The sequence below is a fragment of the Ranitomeya variabilis genome, chromosome 4 (genome assembly GCF_051348905.1).
Source record: "Ranitomeya variabilis isolate aRanVar5 chromosome 4, aRanVar5.hap1, whole genome shotgun sequence".
In the NCBI taxonomy this organism is placed as follows: domain Eukaryota; kingdom Metazoa; phylum Chordata; class Amphibia; order Anura; family Dendrobatidae; genus Ranitomeya; species Ranitomeya variabilis.
The window spans coordinates 220,086,231-220,102,841 of record NC_135235.1 but is presented as its reverse complement, the minus strand read 5'-3'; positions in this window follow the sequence as shown (position 1 = coordinate 220,102,841).

Below are 16,611 nucleotides of genomic sequence, written 5' to 3'. Positions count from 1 at the left end.
TATGCATTGCAGGAGGTTGCTTGCCCAGCAGCTAGTGTGCTATCAGAAAGAGTATTCAGTGCTGCTGGTTCAATATTAACCGAAAAAAGGACTCGTCTGGTTACCCAAAATGTTGATGATCTAACCTGCATTAAAATGAACCACTCCTGGATTTCGAATTATTTTGCCCCCTTTCCCAGCTGACACCTAGCTTTCCTATAAAAAGGTCTTGCTTGTGGACTGGTCTTACTGAGTGTTCCAATCTCTTACTTTGCAGCAGCTGTTTGTCCAGCATACGACATGTTTACACCTCCCTAAATGGGAAAACTCCCCCCACGGGGCCGTGGTCTCGCCACTTGGCGCAAGCACCCGTTAGAGTGCCGTTTGTCTGAAGAGGTGGGTGTGCCCGCTTTTGGTCGACGGCACTGCCACTGGGTCCCTCATAGTACAAAAAAAAGTGTCTCTGGCGGTGGTGGCGCGCACCCAACGTCAGACACACCGTTGTAACATGAGGGACCCTGGGACGGTACCGCTGGCCACAAGAGAGTTCACCCCCCCCCAGCTCAAACTGTGCTCTACCACGTGCAAAATTATCTCACAGCTCCACCAATGTTTAGTCTATGCGCTGACATCATTCAATGCCTGGCACTGACAATACCAATTTGTTGACATCTATGATGCTAGTTAAAGTAGTCTGGGTCAGTGTCCTATATTGGCACCAGTAAATACTTACTGCCAAATTACTTTGTCAGACACTCAGCAGATGAGCCCACCCCTGTACCCAAGTATGCCACACTTTTTTGTTGTTGTTTTGCAAGACATTAACATCTATTTATTTTTTGTGAGTACTAACTGTCAGACACTCCTTGCAATCCTCCTCCTCCGCTGACCACAATGCTGCCTGTGTATCCATGTAACCGATTTAAAACTGCATTGAGCCCATTTATATATTTTATTTAATATTAATAAAGCCATGATGGACTACGCTGTACCACGCTACAAGCTAACCAGTCGACACTTTTGCGAGAAAAGCCTTCCAAACCCTCCACCAGCATGTAAAAGACCGCATTGTCCATGCACTCTGGCAATCTGTGAGTACAAAGGTGCACCTGACAACAGACGCATGGACCTGTAGGCATGGCCACGGAAGGTTACGTGTCCATTACGGCGCAATGGGTTAATGTGGTGGATGCATGGTCCACAGGGGACAGCCTACTAAGTCTGTCTGCAGTCCCTAATTCAAATTGTCCTCCACTGTCTAAATCTGAGCTTCAACCTTCTGGCTCTCATTAAGTGCTTTTTTTAAAAAAAATTGGTGGTTGGGGCCTAATAACTGTTTGCCGCTCCCTGGTGTTGTCCTCAACTGTATAAGGCTGAGATTTAGTCTTTAGGCTTTCGGCCTAAAGTATCAGATATTAAACTGCATTTGGCCTTCAAGTTTGGTTACGGCCTACTAATGGTGTCTGCCGCTCCCTGGTGTTGTCCTCAACTGTATAAAGCTGAGATTCAGTCTTTAGGCCTATAGTAGCAGATATTAAACTGCATTTGGCCTACTAGTGTGGTTGGGCTTTGTTAAATATTAATTGATTGATTCTTAATCTCAATGCAGTACAGAGCACATCGCTCCTTGCTGACAGTACAAAGAGCTATTTTTGTGCATGTATAAGTCAACTCCATATACAGGGAACACGTGATCCGTAGAAAAGATATATATAAGCATCTCTTAGGAGGGTGTGGGGGTCTTGTCACGTGGGACTGCCACCTCCTACTTCACCATCATTCTCCATGGGCGTTTGACAAGAAGAAGGCGACAGCTGTTAGCTGGCAGCCATCATGACCTTCAAACTTCACACAAAGACGGCTTCCATTCAGGACTTGGGAAAGATGAGTAACCAATGCTGATATCTACACATGGACAATCTGTTCGTAACCATTTCGTCTATTTTTATGTTTTGCTGCAATATGATTTTTCTATGGACAATCAATAAACCACTATACTTTTTATGAGAATATGACGACATTTTTCTTTTAAGAATAACGCACCTGGTTAAGTCCTGATTTAAATAAATGTGCAAAATAAGCATATTTAACAAGCCCTTAAAACAGTGTCTGCTGCTCCTGGGTTTGCTACTCCACTGAACAAAGCAATGCCGCCTGTTTAGTCCTGTTACCAGTTTTGAACTGCATTTAGCCTACTTTATTCTTTGGCCCTATATCCGTTTCCTCCTCATCCTGCCCATTGCCCAGCCACTGCTAGATGAGTCTGCTGGTACATTGACCTAGACCACTACATTCCCCTTGCACTCTACACAGCCAGAATCTGACCCTGCTGAAAGCAAGGTTCCCCTTCCCGCATGTTATACCACCTTACACAGGGACAAAGAGGAAGGTGCAGATGAAAGTGCAGGTTCCTTCATCAGGTGGGGGGGCATACTCGTTGGCGACATCACTGGCACAAGGCCCCTCAGTACGCAAAAGTGTCGCTGCTGGTGGGAGGCGCCCCCGCCGTGCAAACACCGCTGTACTTTGAGGGGCCCTGTGCCAGTGCCAACGAGTGGGCCCCCCTGCTTGCTTAGGATCACAGCACTTGCAAACTTGACATACTTACCTCTCACTGCTCCACCACCGTGACGTAGTCCACGTTTCCTGGGCCCACTAAAACCTTGAACCAGCCCTACTCCCCACATTTTTTGCCAAATGACCCCCAATTTCCAATGCCCAACTATTATTATAAAGTTAATTAAGATTGACAAGCTTCAGAAACAAGAATGGATGTTTTTGGCATTAAAATGGGCACTGTAGGTGTTTTCCTGGCCTCCACTCACTGCCGACAATGCTTCCCCATTGACTTGCATTGGGTTTCGTGTTTTGGTCGATCCGACTTTTCGCGATAATCGGCCGACTGCACTCGACTCTGGACAAAGTCGGGTTTCGCAAAACCCGACTCGATCTTAAAAAAAATGAAAGTCGCTCAACCCTAATCAAGACAACAGATTCCAGAACTAGGATCCAACCAGGTTGACACATTTGGGCTTAAACCAGCAGAGATATCATGCCACCAGTATAGTAGGCACTCACCTATGGATAAGCTCATGAAAGTAGGGGGCATGGCTTAACTAATGCTGGGTTTTTAATACAGTTAGGTTTGATGTGCAGGTAGCTGGAATGATCCACTTCTAGGCAATCCCCATTTCTGAAGCTGCTGACCCCAGGGTTCAGAATTGAAGACACTGTCCAAATGCTATTCTGTCAGTGACTCCAAACATGGGTTCTGGGTTACTGGGAAGGACCAATACAGAGAGTCCCAGGAATGAATGGATTCCAACAGTATTCAAAGAAACCAGGTTCTGGATAATGTGGACACTGAATCACTGGCTGGATAGGACTAGTACTGGAACGCTAACCAAGACCCACCTATATCCTGATGAACAGATGACTGAGCGGGTTAAAAATACTAATTTATACACTAGAAAATTGAAATGGAAGAATAGTTTTTTCAAAGCCATGATAAACAATGTACAGCACTAGGCATCACCAAGAATGAATTGCCAAGAGTTAGAATACTGGCTGCACTTCTGGGAGAAGGTTAGGGGCCTTTCAAAATCCAAGCCCAATAAGCACAAGAATGCCAATGTTATCAGAGAACATTATATTTTTTACTAAATTGATAAGGGACAATTTAAGAGATAGAAATCAAGAAGGGTCAACCTGACCTCCCACAAGTTTATCCATATTGTAATGCAGGACTCAGTCAATGGAGGAGACCCCACTAGCTCAGGTGTACTGCAATGAGGAGCCCTTGTGCCTACACCTACGCCAACTTATTTCTGGGCTGGTAAGATACAGTTCTTTTTAGGGGAGGAAGTTACACCATGATGGAGCCCCAATATTTTTGGGGAGCACTATACTGAAATGTCAAGAGGCCCGATTGCCAGACCAGACAAGAATGTCAGCTATTAAGAAATTGGGTTAAGGTACCGTCACACTAAACGATATCGCTAGCGATCCGTGACGTTGCAGCGTCCTCGCTAGCGATATCGTTTAGTTTGACACGCAGCAGCGATCAGGATCCTGCTGTGATGTCGCTGGTCGCTGAATAAAGTCCAGAACTTTATTTGGTCGTCCGATCGCCGTGTATCGTTGTGTTTGACAGCAAAAGCAACGATACCAGCGATGTTTTACACTGGTAACCAGGGTAAACATCGGGTTACCAAGCGCAGGGCCGCGCTTAGTAACCCGATGTTTACCCTGGTTACCAGCGTAAAAGTAAAAAAAACAAACAGTACATACTCACCCAGCGTCATACCTCCCCCAGCGTCTGCTTCCTGACACTGACTGAGCGCCGGCCCTAAAGTGAAAGTGAAAGCCGCTCTGCTGTTAGGGCCGGAGCTCAGTCAGTGTCAGGAAGCAGAAGCTGGGGGACGCTGGGTGAGTATGTACTGTTTGTTTTTTTACTTTTACGCTGGTAACCAGGGTAAACATCGGGTTACTAAGCGCGGCCCTGCGCTTAGCAACCCGATGTTTACCCTGGTTACCCGGGGACCTCGGCATCGTTGGTCGCTGGAGAGCGGTCTGTGTGACAGCTCTCCAGCGATCAAACAGCGACGCTGCAGCGATCGGCATCGTTGTCACTATCGCTGCAGCGTCGCTTAATGTGACGGTACCTTTAGTTGCATTAGGAGAGCCACCATCCCCAGAATTTGAAGAGGTTCCTAAAGGACAATTGTTGGGTAAGCAGGAATTGCTCTTTTCCTGGAACTTTTTACAATCAAATTAGGGATCAATTCTTGGAACTAGGTTACCAATCCTGTATACTTAATTCTGCTCTTAAGAACTGCATTTCAAAAAGTAAAAGGGCAGTTATTGAAACCATAAAGATAGATGAGGGACAAGCAATTAGAATTGGTAGTTTTGAAAGCCATGACTGTGGGATATATATGGGACATTTCAAACAAGCACTGGGGAATTTATAGAGCAGATCATGATGAGTATTTTCTACTGCCCCATCCAGCCATCACAAAGGAGGTATAGGTAAATAAAGGACCAGCTTATTCATAGCCTGTATTTACCCACCACTAAATAGTCAGGCATGTAGCTAGACATAAGGGAGACCTGGGCTGAAAACATACTGGGACACCACAAGCCGCATAGGAACAGATTTTTTAGCCATACCCTGGAATACAATACATCTTCCTCCGCTGATAGAAGACACGTTCAACACCCCTACCTTATTGAGTAAACCAATCACACAAGTCTCTTGGATTAACACTTGTCAGATGTTTCTATGCATACATTTCATTCAGTATATAGTCATTTGAATTTTATGTCCATATATAATATTTGTAATAGCTTTGACATACCAGATTCAGTTTAGTAACAGCACTGGTGGGATTGTGTATCTTAGTGGCTATACTGTTAATATTGAAAAGAGTATGTAGGGGGTTTAAGAGAGAAAATATTAAAATATAAAAGCCTACTCCCCTCTCATGCAGGCACCATTCCAGTGGTGTCCGTACTGTCCCAGAGCTCTCAAGCAGTGATAGAGATGATTAACTGGTGGCTGGAGTAGACTACATCAAGGCTGATTCCAGAGCCTGAATCCAGGAGATGTGTTTGGGGGATAAACTGCCAGTAATAACTGCTTAATACAGCAGGCACTGGTATCTGGATTAATCTATGATAAGCAGCTTACAGCCAAGCCAGTGTCTGCATCAGATTTAGTTACTAGATGGAAAATTCCCATATCGGTCCAGTAGCTGCTCTGCACATTGCCCATGTTGGACCATCAGCAGCTCATCTCTAATAACTCCTATATATCAAGCTCAATAAGGACAAGAATGGGAATATTTTAGAGGCATTTGCCCTCTGCTTAAACTAGGACCTCCACGCCCCTGAAATAATCATTTGAAATTGTGCTCATCAGGCAGGAAGGGAAGACAGCAGCCCCACATTGCCACTGAACTGTGCACCATTCTCCTTTCAGGTACAATTACTTTATGTACATGCTAAATACTTGGCAACTATGCTGCTACATGGAGTGTGTATGCAAATTAATTTTGGTAACAGGAAACTTTTCAAAGGGGATTATATTATTTCCAGCTTCTATGAGCCAACCCCCATTGTCCCCAGGCAAGATCTGGAATAACGATTACATGGACATATGGTTGTCATCAGCAGACCAACAGTCCATAAATAAGGAAAGGAAGACATGCAAAGTGTTACATGATAGGAATAAACAGAAAATAAAGCAAACAATGAAAAATTGGCTTCAGGCCATAGTGGTCCTCGGCTGCATCATGGGCCAGAACCATCCAAAACGCTGTTCTGAACTATATATTTATCAAGATGCAATATATATCTCATACAAGTCCCACGGCGGTTCATCATGGAAGCTGTAAGACTAGTCCTCCCACAGGTGGATGGCCATGCAACCCAACCTAGTCTGGGGTGTAAAAGCGACAGGTGTGGCTACGTCTCATGCGGTCCCAAAAACAGCCTCCCTTTTCAGCAACAATCACTTACTACTCAGCAGTCACAGGCCAGAATTCAGTGGTCGTTTGGAGGCCAGGGGCCTGCTTGCTATTTAAAGAAGGCTACTGCCGATTCCATGAGTCTTAAATATAGACACGACTGCTCAGCCTGCGGAGGTGGACACCCGGCATCAAGGTGTACCTGCCAAGCAAACAGCGCTTACAAGGCATAACCCCGGTGAGCATAACCGCAATGGGCACCAACATTGGTGAATAGTCTAAAAATCGGCACCAAGTTTGAAATTTTACATCAACAGGATGGCAGGTCCATTTAAGTCATTGCCATTCATAAAATTTCAGCGTCTCATCATTAGGCATTGTTCCCAAAAAGAACCTGGAAATATTGGCTGATGCATCACTTTTCCTACCTAAAAGGCTGTTTGGTTGCCTTTTTTTACATTTTTATTAACCCTTCCCATTAAGGTAAATTTTCAGTTTTGCCATTTCGATTTTTGCAGTATGTTCATTCAGTTTTTTATATGGGCCGAACTGATTTTAGAGCACAATTCAATTTACCAAACAGTATACAGAATAGTAAAAAATTCCAGTTGTGTAACATGGCAATGTAGAAATGCTATTTTAATGTTTTATTTTTTAGAATTTGTCTTACAACAGTCGGGTTTTAACTTTTAAACCTTGTTTCTTTACAGATATTAAATCTGATTGTCTGATTTCTTATTTAATCTAATTTCTTATTTAATCTAATGAATAACAGTTGTATTCCAGTTCTATGTCCAACAGGTCCACCTTCTAGGAATATGGAAAAAAAAGCATATTTTACATTAATCTATATAAGTAATTTTTTTCCTTCTCAGATATAATGGCTGCAAATAATTTTATTCCAGTATCCATGAGGCTGGAACTGTTGGCCAGAGTGGACCATGAGAAATCTGTGGGCAACAGATTCCAAACATTGGATTCCACCACATACCATATTTGGGGAAAACTTGGCAACAGTTCTGTGTAGAAGATTCACTGGGCACTGGTATCCAGAGAACCCAAAGGACAAGCCTATAGGTACATTCCTAGATCATTTCCATTTGGTCTTGCTGAAACTCGATATGTCTCTGATGTTGTACTAATGGCATCTCATCTCTATGGTCTCATCTGTCTTTTAGGTGTATCAGTAAACAGTCAATACAGAGATGACAGCCTTTTAGATGCTTTTGTTCTTACTCATAGGATTGAGACCTTAGCATGCCCAAGGATTTCACCTTGTGGATTGATCACTTTGAAGCATCTTGTGATTAGTTGCTCCGTACATGATATTCAGTTGGTTTGGTGCCAATCCCCAAGACTGATCATCATTTCTATTCAATCATCTTTGGATAGGGGGGGGGGGGGAAAGAAAATTTCCCCTACACTGGCGAGCTTCGATCCTCACCTCAAGTTTAAGATGTAGACACTCTCCAGGTCTTATGGAAACAAGAACATTCCTCTTTGTGTATGGTTGACTGCCATACAGGTGCCTGAGGACATCAAACACATGGAGGTCATCACCACCATCTCCAACAATCAGTGAAGATGAGGATAGTGGAATTGACGAAGCTCCCAGTCCTCCGGTGGAGCAAATACAGAGGAACAAAGGACCAGATCAAGTAAGAAATCTTTAACATTCACCGATGCTTGGGTTATAGGACAAACACACACTAAGGGTACATTACGATAAGACATGGAGTTTTGGATTATGACTTGGCCACTAAGGTGCAGGATAATTACATTTTCTTGAATTAACCCTCTGTCTTGTATTTTTATGCCTCTCCGGTTCTTAGGCTCCACTCTGGTATCCACCATGAAGGGTTCATCTTTTTAAAGACCACAATTCCAATCAGCCCTGGTTTTAGATGCTGCAAGATGCTGGTGGCTGCAGAATGAAGTGACTGCAAACTGTATCAAAAAATATTGCACTTTAATTTATTTTTTGTAAAAATTTGAATCCTTCATGCAATAAAAACCTGGAAATGAATCTGCAACTCTGATTATTATATTATTTATAAGCAATGGACCTGAGAGCATCTCAAACTACAAGATTCCCACATGGTTTAATGTATGAGGTGGGAGGAGGGCAGGTAAACCAAATATCAAGTAAAGTTACTGGATAATATATCAAAGGGTCATCCAAGATTTCCTACTCTGATTGCCAGGTTGCATAAAAATCCTTCTGATCCACCAGGATGCCCTATAGCAGAGGCGTCAACCTGCATTCCTCGAGGGCCGCCAACAGGTCATGTTTTCAGGATTTCCTTAGCATTCCACAAGGTGCTGGAATCATTCTGTGCAGGTGATTAAATTATCACCTGTGCAATACAAGGAAATCATGAAAACATGACCTGTTGGCGGCCCTCGAGGAATGCAGTTTGACACCTCTGCCCTATAGTACCTGGAAACAGAGGCTTATGTGAAATATCGGACTATTTTTTATTAATTTTTTTTAAACCGATTGTTGCAGACCTCCCATCTTTTGTAAAGATACTACTTCAGCATTGCAGAAGATTGACCAATTGCATTTAGAACAAGATATGATTATGGTAACAGCAGATATGGAATCACTATACGTCTATAAAACATGAAGATGTACTCGGAGCAACTACTTGGTTTTTACGATCAAGTAACATTGAAAACTGACTGATCTCATCATTACTCTTTTAGAGGTTGTACTTCATCATAATGTGCTCACATTCAATGAAAAATTTTTTACAACTGCATGGCACAGCAATGGGGGCATCTTGCACCCCCTCATGCCAATTTTTAGGAGCCTGGGAAAGATTTTCCTAAATAATACTATCCAAGAGATCGAGAAGGTTCATAATTGGATCTGTTACATAGACGACATTTTTTCATTTGGAAGGGCACTGAGTAACAATCACAGATCAGGAAGATTGTTAGATTTTGGACATCATTGCATCTGATCAGGGGTCCCTACACACCAATATATTTCGAAAACCTACAGCAACATGTTCATTCTTGAGGGCAGATTCATCGCACCCACGATCTATGATTTGAGGTATCCCAATCGGACAATTTGAGAGCCAAGCACATTTGCTCTGGTGACCATACCTTCCAACAGCAATCTATTGATCTTTGTTACAGATTCCGTCAGCGAGGATACAGCAACCAAATGATCAGAAAAGGCTATGGAAGGGCTCTCTAGCACCATATAATAATTCGTTTGTTGGTCTTCTCCGAGAAAAGAAAAAGTTAGAATTCTGCCAGAGTCTCCCTCCTGTGTGTCCAGACGATCTTCTAATTTGAAAGATCAAGTCAGTCACTGACAGATGTTCCAATATGAGTAAGGCAGGCAATGAAGGATTCTTTCCATGCGGAATTTGTTAAGGAAGACCCAATTTAATGATCTCTACTTAAATTTAAAAATCATGATCTAATTTTGACATTAGAGAGCACTTGACACGTTCCTCTAAAGCAGTGGTGTACCATGCAGAATGCCCATGTGGCAAAATTTATATTGGTTTAACACGGGGACTCCGTTAGGGTCAGGAAGCACATCCGAGATATAGAAAAGGCTGCAGTAGTAGAGGATATCTCCTTTTTAAGACCTTATCTCAACATTTTAAATGTTTCCATGACTAATCCCAAAGGGTTGAAAAGCAAAGGAATTGATCAAGTCAATCTGGTCTTGAGGGGGAGACAGCAAGTATCCTAGCCCAGTTGGAAAGTAAGTGGATCTGTAGATTAGATCCTTAATCCTCAGGTTCTGAATGAGTTTTGGTTTTGCAGCATATTTATTATAGTATTCATTAGTGCCTATGAATTCTAAGCACCTATATTAAATTATGTTGTAAGTTCTATAGGTTTTTCCTCAAATTTTGAGCAAAGACTATTGAGGAGCCCTGTTACTTTTTTATATATTAATAGAGCAGAGGTCACCAACCTTTCTGACCTCGAGGGCCACATCCAGCTATGAAAGAGGGTCACAAGTCGCATTCGGCTATGAAAGGGTTGCGAGCTACAACCAGCTCCTTCCCCACTCAACACCAAGAGCCCCCCCCCCCCCCCCCCATTACCGGTATAGTGACAAGCAAAACTTTTCCACACTAAGGCAGTATGCCAAGCTTCACAGTTTCCCATTTCACCCCCATTAAGATCTGCTCTTCTGTACAGGGCTACACAGGTCACCATTTACAGAACTGCTCCGAATAGATATTTACACCTAGTGCTAATGCACCAAGCTGGCAGACAGTCGCAAACCACACATCACGGACCCGCGAGACATGTGGCTCCCAAGCTACAGGTTGGGGATCCCTGTACTAGGGATATTAGATTAGTTTTATAGCTCCAACATTCTGTAGCGCTTAGTAAAAGCCTCCTAAATTGTAAAGACATTACAGAATAAGCATAACTGATACTGAAAGGAGTGAAGGTCCTGCTGTTCGCAAGCTACAATATGAGGAACTAGGAGAAAAATAAAGTGGATGGCGAGATGTGCCATTTTGTAGGATACAGCCATATTATACAGGTGTTGTAATATATTCAAAGATGCTTCAATATGAGGTGAAAATACCCTTTAAAAATTTTATTACACATGAGCGACTATTCCCGTCTCGAAGAAGTCCAATTCCTATTCATATGTCACTGCAAGCAAAGCCCTGAGTGCAGAGACAGCTGAGACTTGTAGTGAATATCAATTTACCCAGTTTATGAATAATATCTCTTGCAAACCAAATGCTTAATAGATGGGGTTTCCCCCAAACCACAGCACACAAGTCCAGTAATATGGGTTTACTTCCAATTTGTTTTAACTAGGAGGGGTATGCCTGCAGGTAGTGCCCATCATGTACAACCAAAACGTTTACCAGCAGTATACACATTTAAGAAACTAAACTATGAAAAATCTAAACCTCAAGAGAAGCCAAGACTAATGGCCACTATGCCATCTGTGTCACTGAGGTGGAGGGGTACACTGGGATATGGTAGTCTGGACTACTGGCCTGTGCCCACATGTCATCCAAGTTCCTGGAGGTGGAGTGGTACACATGGATGGTCTTCAGGTCCTACTCATCAGTATGGTGCCATCTACTAGTTTTGGCTGCTATCCTAGAGTCTACCTTCAAAGTGGTACAGAGGTACAAGTGTCTGGAGTGAAAGCGCAAACTTTGTATAGGCCTTGCTACCATGGCACCACAGTGAGGACAAATTTAGCCTTTTAGGACCAAGCACACCACTTTTCAAATCACAGTCCTTGAGGCAGTGTAGATGTTGCGTGACTGCTCCTTTTGTAAGCAAAATTGGGAATGTAAAATCCAGATCCTGTTTAGGATGCAAAGGTCGTTAGCTGATGCAAGATCCTCTGGATGCAGTTGTCATCTGCTCTGAGTGTTTCCTTTTCTGCACGTTCACTTTCAGAGGTTTTTAGAGTCTTCCTGACCAAGCACTTTTGGCCACACTGTCATGCCAGACATCCCTTGCCTTTTCTGCTGTTATGATGGCACTTTTCCACCTACTAAGGAGGTTTTAGTGCAAGATAGATATTTGAAACGTCCGCCAGGGACTTGGGTATGGTCGCTATTAAAGAGGGTGGTCACAGTGGCTGCAACCCAGTCTGGCCCTGGGCACCAAAGTAGAAAAGGGATAGTCTTTAAAGAGGTTTTGTAATTAAGTTTGTTTGGGACACCACCTGTGGTATTCAGTCAGAGGAGACTGACACTGCTTAAATGGGTCCTCTAGGGTGATGTTATGGCAGCTAAGATGGAATAACTTCAAAGGTTAAGTACGTCCCCATGGCTCCTGGTGCATAGATGGAGATGCGAGTGGTGCAGTAAGAAACAGGAGGACACAGGCTTGCAGTCTCTACATGGTTTACTGAAGACTTCAGGCAGTCACAATCCAGGCTACTGGCAACAGGTGATGGTGGAGTCCAGGCAGCCTGGAAACAGATTGAACCCCCTTGATCAGGTCAGATTGGGAGCCTTCCTCTGCGCTGACTGAGGCATTCAAGGGACTATGGCTTCTGCCAAGGTCCTCACAGTTCTGTCCTGGGACAGTACCTGCACAGTAGGCAACTTGGGCAGTTTTTGGGGTGTGTTCATGGTGACTCCGTGCTCTGGTTGTTGCTGTACCTCAGGTGTAATGTGGGAAAGTCACTTGCAGTTTCCTGCCCTCTGGTTCTGCTTTGGGACTTGTAGTTCCACACGACCTCGGGCTCCTGGTACCTGGTTTCTGTGCTCTAGCTTAGAGGAGGCCCACTCGCAGATCTCCAGCTCCTGATCTCTCCTGTGTTCCTTCACTGTCTCTTGTATGCTGCAGACCAACTCCTGCTCCAGACCAGAATGTATATATGGGGAAGTTCCCCTAAAACTGGGTTCAGAGCTCCCCTTCTGTCCTGGAGTCAGTATCTATTGAATATACAGCTTACCTGCCAAAGGAATTCTCATTTCCAGGCATGGCATCACCCTCCCAGAGAGGAATGCAATACCACTATAGTACCTGAACTCCAGGGGTGCCACATTCTTATGCTACTTGCAGAGAATCAAGCAAGGCACCAAAAGGACTGTCCAAGATACAAGGACCTGCAACCTCCAATGCCTGGGAAATTAAGATCGTACCATAGAAAAGCAGCTGTGGGTCTTATCTTTGTTCAAAGCTTGTGGGCAAGTGTGCATGTTGTACGGAGCACCGTTATAAAGATTAACATTTCCTCTTCTCTCCTCTGATGGAAGTGGCTGCCGTCATGTCATGGTTTGTTTGGTAGTTCTTCTAGGGTAAATTTATGTGGCCTCTTTGGGTTGGGCAGGGCTATATTTACCCGCTCCTGTGCTGTGCCCATTGTCAGTTATACATCAGATCTTGGCTGAGCAGCTGACCCCATGAATACCAGTGTATTGCATATTCTGGTTTGCGCACTTGTTTATGACCCAGTGTGTTCCAAATTTTGCATATATGTCTCCAGATTTGGTACTTTGTGATACTCCTGGTTTTGACCTCTGCTTTGTCCCCCACCAACTTCCTGCTAGTTAGTCCTTCTGGTACCTCGTGTCTCTGGATTCTGACCCCGGTTTGTCTCTTACCACACTATTAGTCTCTCCCCTTGGCTACCGCGCTGTCCTCTAGTATGACTGGCTCGCCTGAAATTCAGCTTCCCCAGCTGGGGGCATCAATGTTTTTTTTCCTGAGACCCTTTTTATGTATGAGGCTCATGGAGTCCAGATGCCCCTTAACCAATAACTCTAGTGAACTTTCTTCCACTCAGATTCTACCTTCACTCTTAATCTTTGCTTTTTTTTTTTTTTTGCTTTTTTTTTTAAAGAAATTTATAATCATAGCACCATTTAATTTAGCAAAATTTATACAGAGAAATAGGAAAAAATTCCAGTTGTGGTAACTGGATGGCGATGTAGAAATGCAATTTTTTTATTTTTAGAATTTGTCGAATATTAGTGTTTTAGTTTTTAACTTAGATTTAATTTCTGTAAAGAATCAAGAGATTGGATTGTCTGATTTCTTATTTAATTTATTGAATAGTAATATTTCAGTTCCATGTCTGAGACCTCCACCTTTAAGGAATATGAAAAAAACAGATATTTTACACAAATCTATAAAAGCAACTTCTCTTTTTACTTCTCAGATAAAATGGCTGCAAATAATTTTATTCCAGTGTCCATGAGACCAGAACTGTTGGCCGGAGTGGACTATGAAATCTGTGGGCAACAGATTCCAAATATTGGATTCCACCACATATAACATATTTAGGGAAAACTTGGCCACAGTTCTGCGTAGAAGACTCACTGGGAACTGGTATCCAGAGAACCCAATCAAAGGACAAGTCTATAGGTACATTTCTAGGTCATTTCCATATTGGTCTTGCAGAAGCTTAATAAGTTTCTGATGTTGTACTAATGGCATCTCATCCCTAATGTCTCATTTTTGTCTTTTAGGTGTATCAGAATCACTCAATACCGAGATGACCGCATTCTAGAGGCTTGTGCTCTTACACACAGGATTCCGAGACCTTGCCCAGCCCAAGGAATTCACCTTGTGGATTGATTCCTTTGAAGTATCTTGTCGGTGATTATTTGCTCTGTACATGATATTCAGTAGATTTGGTGCCAATAATCTCCAGGACTGAATAATTTTTTATTGATTCATCTTTGGATAGGTTGGGGGGAAGAGAATTTCCCCTACACTGAGGCCAGCTTCGATCCGAGCGCCCCTCGAGTTGAAGATGTTTCTATAAGACAGGAAGAGGATCTACAAGAACATTCCTCTTAGTGTATGGCTGACTGCACCATACAAGTCCCTGAGGAGATTGGAGAAACATGGAGCTCATTACCATCATCATCTCCAACAATCTGTGATGATAGTGGAATTGACGAAGCGCCCATTCCTCCGGTGGAGCAAATACAGAGGAACGCAGGACCAGATCAAGAAATCCTTAACATTCACTGATACATGGGTTATAGCACAATAACACACTAAGGGTACGTGATGTTAAGACATGGTGTTAGAGGGTTAATTCAAGAAGGTGTAATTATCCCAGTCTTTTGTATTTTCAGGCCTCTCCAGTTCTTTTTAGAACTTGGGCTTCGCTCTGGTATCCACCATGGAGGGTTCGTCTTTTTAAAGACCAATTCCAATCATCAGCCCTGGTTTTAGATGCTAATGGCTGCCGAATGAAGTGACTGCAAATTGTATTAAAATATCATTGCACTTTTAATTTGTTTTGCTAAACATGTGAATCTTTCATGCAATAAAAATCTGAAGATTAATCTGCAACTGATTATATTTATAAGTAATGGACCTGGAATATCTCATACTACAAAATTCCCACATGGCTCGTATCTATATATTAAAAAAAGCATAGCACTCTGAATGCCAAGATATAGCATCAATGGAAATCTAAACTTCCAACTGCATTGTCCCTCAGCAAGATGTTCTTACTAAAAGCGAAGGTTCTTAGTGCATAAATTGGCCAATTCATGTGTGCCCATAAACCACAGCAAGGTTACACTTCACTGATGGGTCCAAACATAACCCTTCCCTATCCTACTGTACATGCCACTTTCAGGCTAAAAAGCCTACAATAATTGACAAACCTGTTTCTCCTGGGATGTAAATCTATATATCCATTATCCATCTATAGATCTATCATCTATCCATCCATCTCACTATGCAGATTTTTATTTATTTTTGTTCCTGGGTCCAAAGTGTTTTCCTATCCCGCTATGACTAAAAAATAGTTCCACAAAAACTATTTTCTATTTGTTTTAGGCACAGTAGGTTAAGAAAACACTTTGAATCCAGGAACAAAATAAAATATAAATTTAGTGTAATTTCCTTTGACAAAATACGAATTTTTTCTGGCCTGTGGTCATAAAATCCAAGTTTGTGCTGAATGTAGTAGTTATTCCATAGTCTTAAACAAGCAGTTGAGATATTACACTTGGAAGCCAGGAAGAAAAAAGATGGATATATGTAGCAAAATTTTATCTACAGGGTGGGCCATTTATATGGATACACCAAAATAAAATGGGACTGGTTGGTGATATCAGCTTCCTGTTAGTGGCACATTAGTATTTGGGAGGGGGGAAACTATCTTTACAGCATAGAAAATTGCCTTCAGATGACCCCAAAGATAAAAGTCTAAGGGGGTCAGATCAGGAGACCTTGGTGGCCATTCATCTGGCCCACTATGACCAATCCACTTTCCAGGAAACTGTTCATGTATGATTGCTTGGACCTAACACCCATAATGTGGTGGTGCGCTGGTTTATGCAGTGAAGATACGAGACAAAACCGGCAGCAATTCAACGATTCACCACCTTGATGATTTCTTGTTAGTCAGAATGAGAGACTCAACTGGTCCTTCCTTCAAAAATTAAATTTTATATCCTGGCAATTCGAATGACCACTATTGCCAGAAAAACAGTCGGCCCGTGTAACATGCTACCTTTCCTTGGCATCAAAATAGATACCAATGCAATGGTTTTTCGATTACCAGCGTATAGAATACAAAAAAACACGGCAACTGGTAGAAAGTTTCTACAAAGCTAGAAAAAAAAAAAGTCACCCTACAGCAGATGCAGTCCTTGCTAGGTTTACTGAACTTGGCTTTTCGCATAATGCCAGTGGGCAGAGCTTTTTCACACCA